We start from the raw sequence: 10837 nt of genomic DNA, 5'->3' as shown, positions 1-10837 counted from the left end.
AAGGTCTTCCTTAGTATTCCAGGATTTTCGGGTAGATTGGGTGCCCCTTGGTCCACCTACATGTGCAAAGACTCTCAGTCTGCAGTGCCACCTGCCGGGCAGTTTTGTCAGCCAGATTGTTGTCCCTGGGGATAGGTCCATCCCCTCTCGGTGCCCAGGGCAATGGATGATGGTCAGTTTCTTGGGTAACCATGGGGCTTTAAGGAGGGCCAGGATCTCATCTTTATTTTCGATAATTTTTCCTTCCACAGTTAGTAGTCCCCTTTCTTCGTATTTTGCCCCATGCACATGCACCATATCAAAAGCGTACTGGCTGTCCTTATAGACATTAACCTTCTGCCCTTGCCCCATTTCTAATGCCTTAGGGCTGTCAGGTCTACATGTTGGGTGGACATGCCAGTTGGCATCAACTCTGCCCATATTACCTCTTCTGCAGTGGTGACTGCTGTCTCCTCACACCTTTGGCCATCCTGCAGGAAGCTGTTGCCATCAGTATACCAGGTAATTCCTGCATTGGGCAATGGGGTATCCTGTAGGTCTAGCCTAATGCTGTGTGCCTGGGCCAGGATCCCAGAGCAGTCGTGGGGTGCTTTCAGGTCAGGATGAGGCAGTGGAGTAGCCAAATTCAGAGCTGAGGGCATCTGGAAAGATTTTCTGGTGGGGTTAAGCAACAGAGTGATAATGAGTCATTCAACCACGGCTTAGCCACTGATCAGGGGGCTGCTTAAAAACTCCCTCAAGTGCATGGGGGTGGTTAAGGTGAGACTTTGTCCCAAGATCAGCTTGTCAGCATCCTTGACCAGTTGGGACATGGCCACTATTATGTGGAGGCAGGGTGGCTGTCCAGCTTCCATGGGGTCCAGTTTTTTTTTTTTTTTTTTTTTTTTTTTACAGATAGGCTACAGGACATTGCCAGGGGGACAAGTGTTTGGGTTAAAACTCCCTTGGCTATCCCTTTGTTTTCATCTGCCTATAGGCAAAACGATTTGGTCATGCCTGGCAGGCCCAGTGCTGGACCCCAGAACAGGCTTTGTTTCAGTTCGTCAAAGGCCAACTGGTGGTCCTTAGTTCAAGTGAAATCTCACCCTTCTTTGGTGGCCTCATATAAGGGCTGGGCCTGTTCTACACAACCTGGGATCCACAGCAACAGAAAACTGCCGAGCCTAAGAACTCTTTCCCTGCCTGGCAGTAGTGGGTGTTGGGATCTTAAGGACTGTTTCCTTCTGTGTCTGAGAGCCACTGACGCCCTTCCTTCAAGACATACCCCAGGTATGTTACCTGCTGCTTGAAGATTTGGGATTTCTTCACGGAGGCATGGTACCCTAGGTCCCCCAGGGTCCAGTCAGGCAGGTTTCTTGATCTGCAGCTGCAATCAGTAAGTTGTCAACATACTGTAACAGACTGATTTCTGGGTTCTGTGCCTGATACTCACCCAGGTCCTTATGCAGAGCTTCATCAAAGTTGATGGGGGAGTTTTTGAATCTTTTTTTTTTTTTTTTTTTTTTTGTGGTTTTTCGAGACAGGGTTTCTCCGTGTAGTTTTGTGCCTTTCCTGGAACTCACTTGGTAGCCCAGGCTGGCCTCGAACTCACAGAGATCCGCCTGCCTCTGCCTCCCGAGTGCTGGGATTAAAAGCGTGTGCCACCACCACCTGGCGAGTTTTTGAATCTTTAGTCTGGTCCATGTCAGTTGACTGCTGATCCCAACCTCTGGCTCATGCTATTTGAAGATGAAGTACTGTTGGATTTTGGTGGCTGGAGCAGACTGAAAAGGGCATCTTTTAAGTCCAGGACAGTATACCATTGCCAGTCTGGGGGCAACCAGCTGAGTAGGCTATACGGGTTAGGCACTGTGGGGTGTATGTCAATCACCCTCTTGTTGACCTCTTGCAAGTCCTGGACTGGTCTGTAATCATTGGTATGAGACTTCTTGATGGGCAACAGGGGTGTGTTCCAGGCCGACTGCACAGGCCCGAGGACACCCAAGTTCAGTAGCCTCCTGACATGTGGTGTGATGCCCTTTTTGGCCTCTAGGGTCATGAGGTACTGATGGACCTTGACTGGGTCTGCCCCCAGCTTAATTTCCAAATAGACTGGAGGGAGCAGGGGATGCATTGCACCCAGGCTGATGGGGACTCCTGTAGCCATTTCTCCAGCTGGGGATCAAGCTCAGTGGCTGCCTGATGCAGCCTGTACTCTTCAGTCAAACTACTGGTCACAGTACATGAATGGGTTTCCCATTTTCATTAAGCAATTTAGCTCCTTCATTAGAGAAATATATCTGGGTTTTCTTGCTCAGTAACAAGAGGTATGGGCACACTTTCTCAGCCACCTTTAATAAATCCCTAATGTTTGTTTCTCCAAGGCATTCCAACCTCTAGTTTTCTCTTGATATCTAGAGCTGACTGGTTAATGAAGGCCAGGATCATTGCAGCGGCATTTTCCTGGGACTCGGAATCATGTATACCTTCTGAAGGCCTCCTGGAGGCGCTCCAGGAATGCCACTGGGCTTTTGTTTGCTCCCTTTCTAACATCATATACCCTACTCAAATTCGCAGACTACCCTGAGACCCACCAACAGAGTCTGGCAATAGACCAGGAGGCTCCTCCAACCTTCAACCATGCTGTAGTCCCATGCCAGGTGAATGGGGGGGGGCGGCGGGAGTGGGGGAAGCTGCATCTATGAGAGCCTGGTTAGCTGTGGGCTCTCCAGTAGGACCCGGAACCAACTTCCAGACCTCATTCTGTATCTGGCTCTCTCCTCTGTTGTGAAGAGGACCTGCAAAAGCTTCTGGCAGTTGTCCCACATGGGGAGGTGGGTGAAGAGAACTGTCTCAAAGAGGCTGATTAGCTCCTTATGGTTTCCCGAAAAGGGTGGCATTTGGGGCTCTACAATTGTACAGATCACTAGTGGCAAAGGGCCAGTAGTGGTATGGTTGACTCCCATCCTGGTCAAGGGGTCTTGCTGCCCTAAGGGGAAGGACATTTGAGGCAGGATCAGGGGTATCTCCCCTACAACAATGTGTCCTATGAACCGGTCCCTCTCTTGCTCCAGAGGCAGGAGCATTTGGGGCCGGGAGAGAAGGAGCTGGCTGAACTGATGGTGGGGCTGGTGGTGGGATGGCTGCATCATGATTGGGGGTTATAAGGGGGAGGAAAGATCTCTTCCTCTGTGTTGCTTCCTTGAAGGATCTCCAGTTTAGGAGCCTAAGGAGCCTTGGCGGGTAAATCTTTCTCAGCAGTGGCCAGGCCTTTAACCTGTCAGGGCAAGAATGGTTTAATCTAGGAAGGGGGATCCTCTACTAAGTCCCTCCAGACCACTATGTAGATCACTCATGGCCTGAAGACAATCTTCTCCACTGCCCCTATAAGGGCCAGGTTGAAGGGTCCCTCAGGAGGCCAGCCAACATTGAGTGCTGGCCATTTCAATCTGCAAAAGGTGACAAGTTGAGACTTTTTAATCAGAACCAAAAGATTTTGAGCACGTGTATTAACATCTTGGTAATGAGTTAAGAGTAAGTCCAGAGGAGAAGTCGTCTGTCCCACAGCATTCATCATGGTCAGAAACACAGAGACAGAGAAACACAGAAACCACAGAAGACCAAGGGCACAAGAGAAAAGCTTGTCCCAATGAGACTGAAAGCAGAGTGTCAAATAGAATGACAGCTTGCTGCCACATTGTGGGAGTACCATCCAGATCTGAGGCTCTCCAACCTCAAACAGATGTGGGGCTCTCCATCCTCATTACCAGGGTCTAGAACGTCTTCCAGCCCCTTGTGATCACAGTCCTCCAGCACGTCTACCTTTAACCATTTCTGATCACATCACCAACTTGGGTACACCACAGAAATGAAACTAAACACAGACAGACAGACATTTAGAGACATTTACTGGCCGGTCAGAGACCCTCTGCTCCAGAGTCTGTGGAGTGGTGAGGGTTTCTGGCCAACACACCAAATATTGCACCCATGCTACAAAACCCCCAGAGACCACCAAGGAGCCAGTTTCCTATGCAAGCACGCAAGGATCTTTATTGTTAGGTTTGCACCCAGACGACCACCCCATGCTCCAATGCAATGGATGGAGGGAATGTGGCAGCCTCCAGCTTAGGGGGAGGAGAGTTTTTAAAGGAAAAAACTGCAAGTCAGGAGTTATATACCTTGGTATTTCAGGATTGGGTGAAGGGATATGGGACAAGTTAATTTTTTTAAACTATTGGTTAAACTTTTGCTGAGAAACCACAACCTGCTGACAGGATATCTGGATATCTGCAAGGACCATAAACCACCAACAGGATGTCTGCAGGAGCATCTGGAGCTTATTAAATTTTACCACCCTGTTTTTTAATTGGCTTCTTCTAGGGTATCTGTTCAAATTTGCTGTCATGGCATATTCCTGAGGTTCTTCCTGGAACTAAATATACCCCCCCAGTCACCAGATACTCTAAGATGGTGGACCCTTTCTAAGATGGAGTCTGTAAATTTAAGTCTAGGCCTTCACAGAAACAAGGTTTCTCTGTGTAACCTTGTCTACACCTAACCTGTCCTGGAACTAGCTTTGTAGACCAGGCTGACCTCGAACTCACAGAGATCAGCCTGCCTCTGCCATTCAATTACTAGGATTAAAGGCATGAGGCACCACCGCCCAACTATTTTTTTAATGTGAATGGGTGTTTTTTTTAATGTATTTAATTTTATTTTATGTGCATTGGTGTTTTGCCCTGGGTGTTCGGTCCCTTGGAACTGGAGTTACAGACAGTTGTGAGCTGCCCTGTGGGTGCTGGGAATTGAACCCTGGTCTTCTGAAAGAGCAATCAGTGCACTAATCCATCTCTCCAGCCCCAATGTAGTTCTTCTTTGCCTAAAATCTCCCTTACTGTTGTGTGGGTCTCCATATTTGTGTGTGAGCAGATGCATGTGTGTGCACGTGTGTCAGCCAGAGGTCAACCTTGGTGTCCTCTTTATTTATTAGTGAGGGTATGTGCACTTGCCACAGCATGCAAGTGGAGTTAGTTCTCTCTGTCCGTCTTGGTTGGTCATGGCAGCTGAGCTCAGGTTGCCAGGCTTGCCCACCCGCACCTTCCCCACAAAGCTGTCTCATTACTTCACCTCACTTTTTGAAACAGAGCCTCTTACGGGGTTTAGGAGGCACGGCTTAGAGTATGCACGGCAGAAACCAGGATTGTCAGCCACAGGGGCCTATTTTCTTCAATAGATGCATGGGATTGTTTGAATCTTGTTTTCTAGTCCCTCCCCATCACCACCCTCATAGTCTGAAGGTAGATTTTTCTCTTGATAAAGGAACAAAAAAGGTGAACATCTTGTTTGTAAATAGGTATCTAGTAACTAGTGGTAAACTTGAAATGGTAGAATTCTTTAAAGCCTAATTCTAGGTAGTCTTAAGAAAATGTATCTTAATTATTTTTGAACCTGTATTCACCTTGTTTTTTTCAAATATCTTAAGTTATATTTTCTTTTTCAGAGCTGCTTCTTATTTGGGACTACTTTTTTTTTTTTTAATTGAGGCGTAATTCATAAAAGGGTATATTGTTTTGATGAGACTTTTTACAACTATGGCTGGATGTCTTTCTTTAGTCTTCCAAGAAGGGCCATTTTACTTTTTTAGAGTTACTTTTTAAAGTCATGAGGTCAACAACTTGGACTACTATGCATGTAAGTGCTAATGCAAATTAAAACCCAAGTTGACCTCCAGCAGCAGTTCATTCTATGTTGACAGTGAGAGAACACTTTGCCTGTTAGGATACTGTTACTCGTGGACTGAAATGCTGAAAAAACCCCTCCCCCTATTTTGTTTTTTGCAAAAATCAAGGTATATTCTAGGGTTTCCTGGTTGACCTCAACAGATAAACTGAGATGATAGTCTTAGTTCAGAAATGATCTGAATGTAGATTTACAGTCTACGTGTACAGCTGGCTAAGTGAGATCGCTTTCACAGTTCTGCATGTATCCCATTGGCTCCCCATTATTCACTGAACTCTTAAAACTGGTATTGTAACATTATCACAATGTTTTGCGCCAATTTTATAAACTTTACAGTACAATATGTGTTCCTTTTCTGAGGCAAACCAAAGGTATATTTCTCAAGGTTCTGCTGCTATCAGCAGCGTTGATGGAGGATTTTTTATACATTTGTAATAGATAGAAATAAACCAGAAAAAAAGAAGAAAAAAAAAAGTGGTGGAGGAAAAGGTGAACACTGCAAGAATACTCAAAAGGGCTGAGAGTTGCAAACGCCAAGAATGGCTTTGCATAGTAAATGGAATAGAATAGCTCTGAACTATAGCTTACTTTTCCTGGTTTGGTCTGACAGAATGATTGAATGCTTTTGTACAAAAATCAGAGCCTTAAAAACAAGGATTTGGTGAGATTGTAAAATGGTGTGCCACTTTGGCAAAACAGTTTGGTGGTTGGTCAAAATGCAAAACATTGTTACTCTGTTACTCAACAATTCTACCCTTAGGAATATATCCTCAAACTACTGAAAATGTGCACCTATGAAACATGTACATGAAGGTTTACAGCAGTGTGTTGCTAATAGTAAAAAAGTTAAAACAACTCAAATAGCTATCAAGTACTGGAGAGAAATAAAATGTGGCTTATTCATACAATAGAATATTATTAAGACATAAAAATGAATGAGAAACTGACAGATTAAATGACTTTGGTGAACCTTCATAATTTCATTTGTAGATCTTTCCATTTCTAATTTATAAATACATTTGGGGTTATAAATTATAAATGTACTGCCTCCTGACAACATTGTATACTTCTATTTGATGATTTCTGTGTCAAACATTATATGGAAATGTTTTCAAGTATTTTCTGTATTAACTGTGAATGAATAGAACAAAATAAATTGCCTGTGATGGAAAAAAAAAATAAATAAAATGTAAAAAAAAAAAAAAAAAGAAAGAGGCCCCATGTACTTGGAGCTCACTGATTAGACTAAACTGGATGCCCAGCAAGTCCCAAGATTCCACCTTTGCCTACCCACTGCTGGAGCTGCAAGTTGAGTGATAAGATAAAAAGGTAGATATTAAATCTACTTTTAGAAAGCAACTACTAGTTTTAAATATTTTACATTGGATTGGGTTCTTGTATGTTGTATACAAATTGTGTATATTCATACAAAGCTGAGATTATTTTTGTTGGAACATACTATACATATATTTCTACTCTTATTCAAGGTATTGTATCTGTACAGCTCATTTAACAATGTAATGCAAATTTCTAGTCCTTGAAAGTTATTATTACCAACTAATTAGGATACAAAGAAATGCAAGTTAGTGGTTAGTCATTACAAATAAATTTGTAGTCATATTAGGTATGTTCTCAAGGTCAAACAGAGATATATTTTAGATAGACAGGTCAACTTCAAACACTTCAGAGAGCTATATAATATGGCATTTAAGATGTTTTAATAACATATTCTTTTTTTTTTTTTTTTTGACAATGAGACATATTAGCTCCTGGCAGCACCAATCTACTCCAGAGATGATGGGCATCAAAGAAACTCCATATTGAGTTTCTTTGGCAAAAGTTAGCCACTGGGCAAGAAAATGCCCTTGCCTCAACTGCTGACAGTATGCTGTCCAAATGGACAAGCAGGACACAAAAGAAAGGACTGCAGAGCCTTGCCAAGACAAAGAAGGAAGGTTCTTTAGAAAATCCTGCTTCATTGGTGAGTCTGTCAGATATGCTAGGCCTTTATGCCGAAGATAAATGCCCCAATGCAGCAGGGGAAACTTGGGTGACTGTCCAGGTAGCCAGCTGTTTCTGTCATTTCTCACATTTTTTGGAAGTTTCTTGCTTGTACTTCCTGTTTACGTGGGTAATATTATTTCCTTCTCGGGTCTCTGAGCGAGCTGGAGACTAGATAGTTATAGTTATAGTTTTCCTTGTTAACAAATTCAGAAAAGAGGGGCTGGAGAGATGGCTCAGAGGTTAAGAGCCCCGACTGTTCTTCCAGAGGTCCTGAGTTCAATTCCCAGCAACCACATGGTGGCTCACAACCATCTGTAATGCGATCTGGCGCCCTCTTCTGTATACATAATAAATAAATAAATCTTAAAAAAAAATTCAGAAAAGAAACTCAGTAAAGAGGTATAAAGTGTATAAGTTTGCAAAACATCAAAAGATAGTTTTTGATTGGTAATACAAGTTAGGATAGAAAGTGAATTAAGTACAACACCTTGGATTCACCAAAATAGGATAAATAATGGAGTATTTTCTCTGAATCTGTCAAACGTCAATGGACTGGACATTGTTAATGTAATTCTTGACTGTATATTTGTATATAGTTATTGTACTTATTGTATATAGTCTTTATTTTTTTTATTTCTTATTTTAAGAAAAAAATATTAGGGTTGGGGATTTAGCTCAGTGGTAGAGTGCTTGCCTAGCAAGTACAGGGCCCTGGGTTCGATCCTCATGTCCAAAAGAAAAAAGAAAAAGGAAAAAATATTTATCTTATGTATATGAGTGCTTTCATCCATACGGGAAGAGGGCATCATATCCCCTTACAGATGGTTGTGAGCCACCACATGGTTGCTGGGAATTGAACTCAGGACCTCTGGAAGAGCAGCCAGTACTCCTAACCTCTAAGCCATTTCTCCAGCTCCCTAGTTTTTCTTATATTAGTTATAACTTTCTTTTACTATTTTACACAAAAAAGGGGAAATGTTGTGATATTTTGAACAAATAAAATTTGCCTAAAGATCAGAGGACAGAACAAGCCACTAGATTAAACATAGAGGCCAGGCAATGGTGGCACACACCTTTAATCCTAGCACTGGGGAGGCAAAGGCAGACATTCATCTGGATTTCTGTGAGTTCAAGGCCACACTGGGCTACATGACATTAATCCAGTCTAAAAGAGAAACAGAGCCAGGCAGTGTTGGCACACACCTTTAATTCCAGCACTGGGATCACACACCTTGAACTCCAGCACTGGGATCACACACCTTGAACTCCAGCACTGGGATCACACACCTTGAACTCCAGCATTTGGATCACACACCTTGAACTCCAGCACTGGGATCACACACCTTGAACTCCAGCACTGGGATCACACCTTGAATTCCAGCACTGGGATCACACCTTGAACTCCAGCACTGGGATCACACACCTTGAACTCCAGCACTGGGATCACACACCTTTGACTCCAGCACTGGGATCACACCTTGAACTCCAGCACTGGGATCACACACCTTGAACTCCAGCATTTGGATCATACACCTTTAACAACTCCAGCACTGGGATCACACACCTTTAACAACTCCAGCACTGGGATCACACACCTTGAACTCCAGCACTGGGATCACACACCTTGAACTCCAGCACTGGGATCACACACCTTGAACTCCAGCACTGGGATCACACACCTTTCATCCTAACACTAGGAAGGTTGAGACAGGAAGTGATATGGCTGGGCAGAGAAAGGAACATAAGGCAGGAGGAGACAGGAGCTCCGGCTCTCTCAGGCTGAGGAGTTGGTGAGGTAAGAGGTGGTGGCTGTGGCTTGCTCTGCTTCTCTGATTGTTCAGCTTTCAGCCTGATATCTGGCTCCAGGTTTTTATATAAGACCATTTAGGATTCGTGCAACAAGTGAGTGATACAATGTCCTGCTTTTTACACGGGTGCTTGGGTTCAACTCATTTTCACGCTTGTAAGTCAAGTAAGTACTTTACCAACTGAGCCATTTGCTCAGCCCTTGTTCTGGATTTTTTTTTTTTTTTTTTTTTTTTTTTTTACATCTTGGGCAAACCCATTTACAGGGATTGTGATGGCTCACTAGAAGATAATAGTGTTAATTGGTCTCAGCAGTCTGAGAAAGGACAGGTTAAATTCTTTTTCATTTTAAAAATGGAAAGGCGTGCTCGCTTCGGCAGCACATATACTAAAATTGGAACGATACAGAGAAGATTAGCATGGCCCCTGCGCAAGGATGACACGCAAATTCGTGAAGCGTTCCATATTTTTTTGAAAAAAAAAAAAAAATGGAAAGGCACCAACCTGGTCTACAAAGCAAGTTCCAGGACAGCCAGGGCTGTTACACAAAGAAACCCTGTCTTGAGAAACTTTAAAAAAAAAAAAAAAAAAAAGAAAGAAAGAAAGAAATGCAGTTAGCTATCAAATGGACTCTGAGTTCTTTATACAGTTAACTCAGAAACAAACTAACGAGACCCCTCCATACCCTAACACTGACCATGACAGTTGGCTCTGCTGTGTCATCAAGGCTAGAGTGGAAGGGGCCCAGCATCATCCTCTAAGTGGCCAGGGTGGACCACTCTCGAGCATGTGCAGATAGCTTGTGCTGGGTGTTACAGATCAGGTGCCTCCCAGCCTGCCTTCAGTCACTCAGTGCCAGCAGCGTATGTCATCACTGGCCCCGCCACCGCCAGGCACGGTGCATTCCACTGTAGCTACATATTTTCCTATGTGACAGTCACCTTGGCCCAGACCTGCTGAGGTACCCTCGCTGCTTAATCCTAACACTGGGGACCAAGTAATCACACTTCAAATTGTATTTCTGAGCATGTAACACACAGATACACACACACACAGACACACAGACACACACACACACACACACACACACACACACACACACACACACGAAGGAAATCTAAATGGAGTCACAAAATAAATAATGGGGGGAGACAAAGCTGTAACTAGACATTTTTACCACCAAGTGAAACTCCAGTGCCCAGTGCTGGAATGGGTTGTATCTAGCTGAGTTGCTGGCCAGAGGGGCTCCATGGAAACCCAAACAATCCAGGCTATTGCCAAGCTTATTTGTTTCTCTCCACAAAATGAT

At 43.8% G+C, this 10837-nt stretch overlaps 1 non-coding gene across 1 annotated transcript; it reads left to right on the top strand.

Annotated features, from left to right (window-relative positions):
• The first annotated feature begins 9892 nt into the window (after window positions 1–9892).
• On the top strand, window positions 9893–9999 carry LOC121827816 (U6 spliceosomal RNA). The gene has a single exon (XR_006070098.1). It is a non-coding gene; the product is annotated as a U6 spliceosomal RNA (small nuclear RNA).
• The last annotated feature ends 838 nt before the right edge of the window (window positions 10000–10837 follow it).

This window comes from Peromyscus maniculatus, chromosome 2 (genome assembly GCF_049852395.1).
Source record: "Peromyscus maniculatus bairdii isolate BWxNUB_F1_BW_parent chromosome 2, HU_Pman_BW_mat_3.1, whole genome shotgun sequence".
NCBI lineage: Eukaryota > Metazoa > Chordata > Mammalia > Rodentia > Cricetidae > Peromyscus > Peromyscus maniculatus.
The sequence above is the reverse complement of the archived record's forward strand: the minus strand, read 5'-3'. Positions and strand labels throughout refer to the sequence as shown.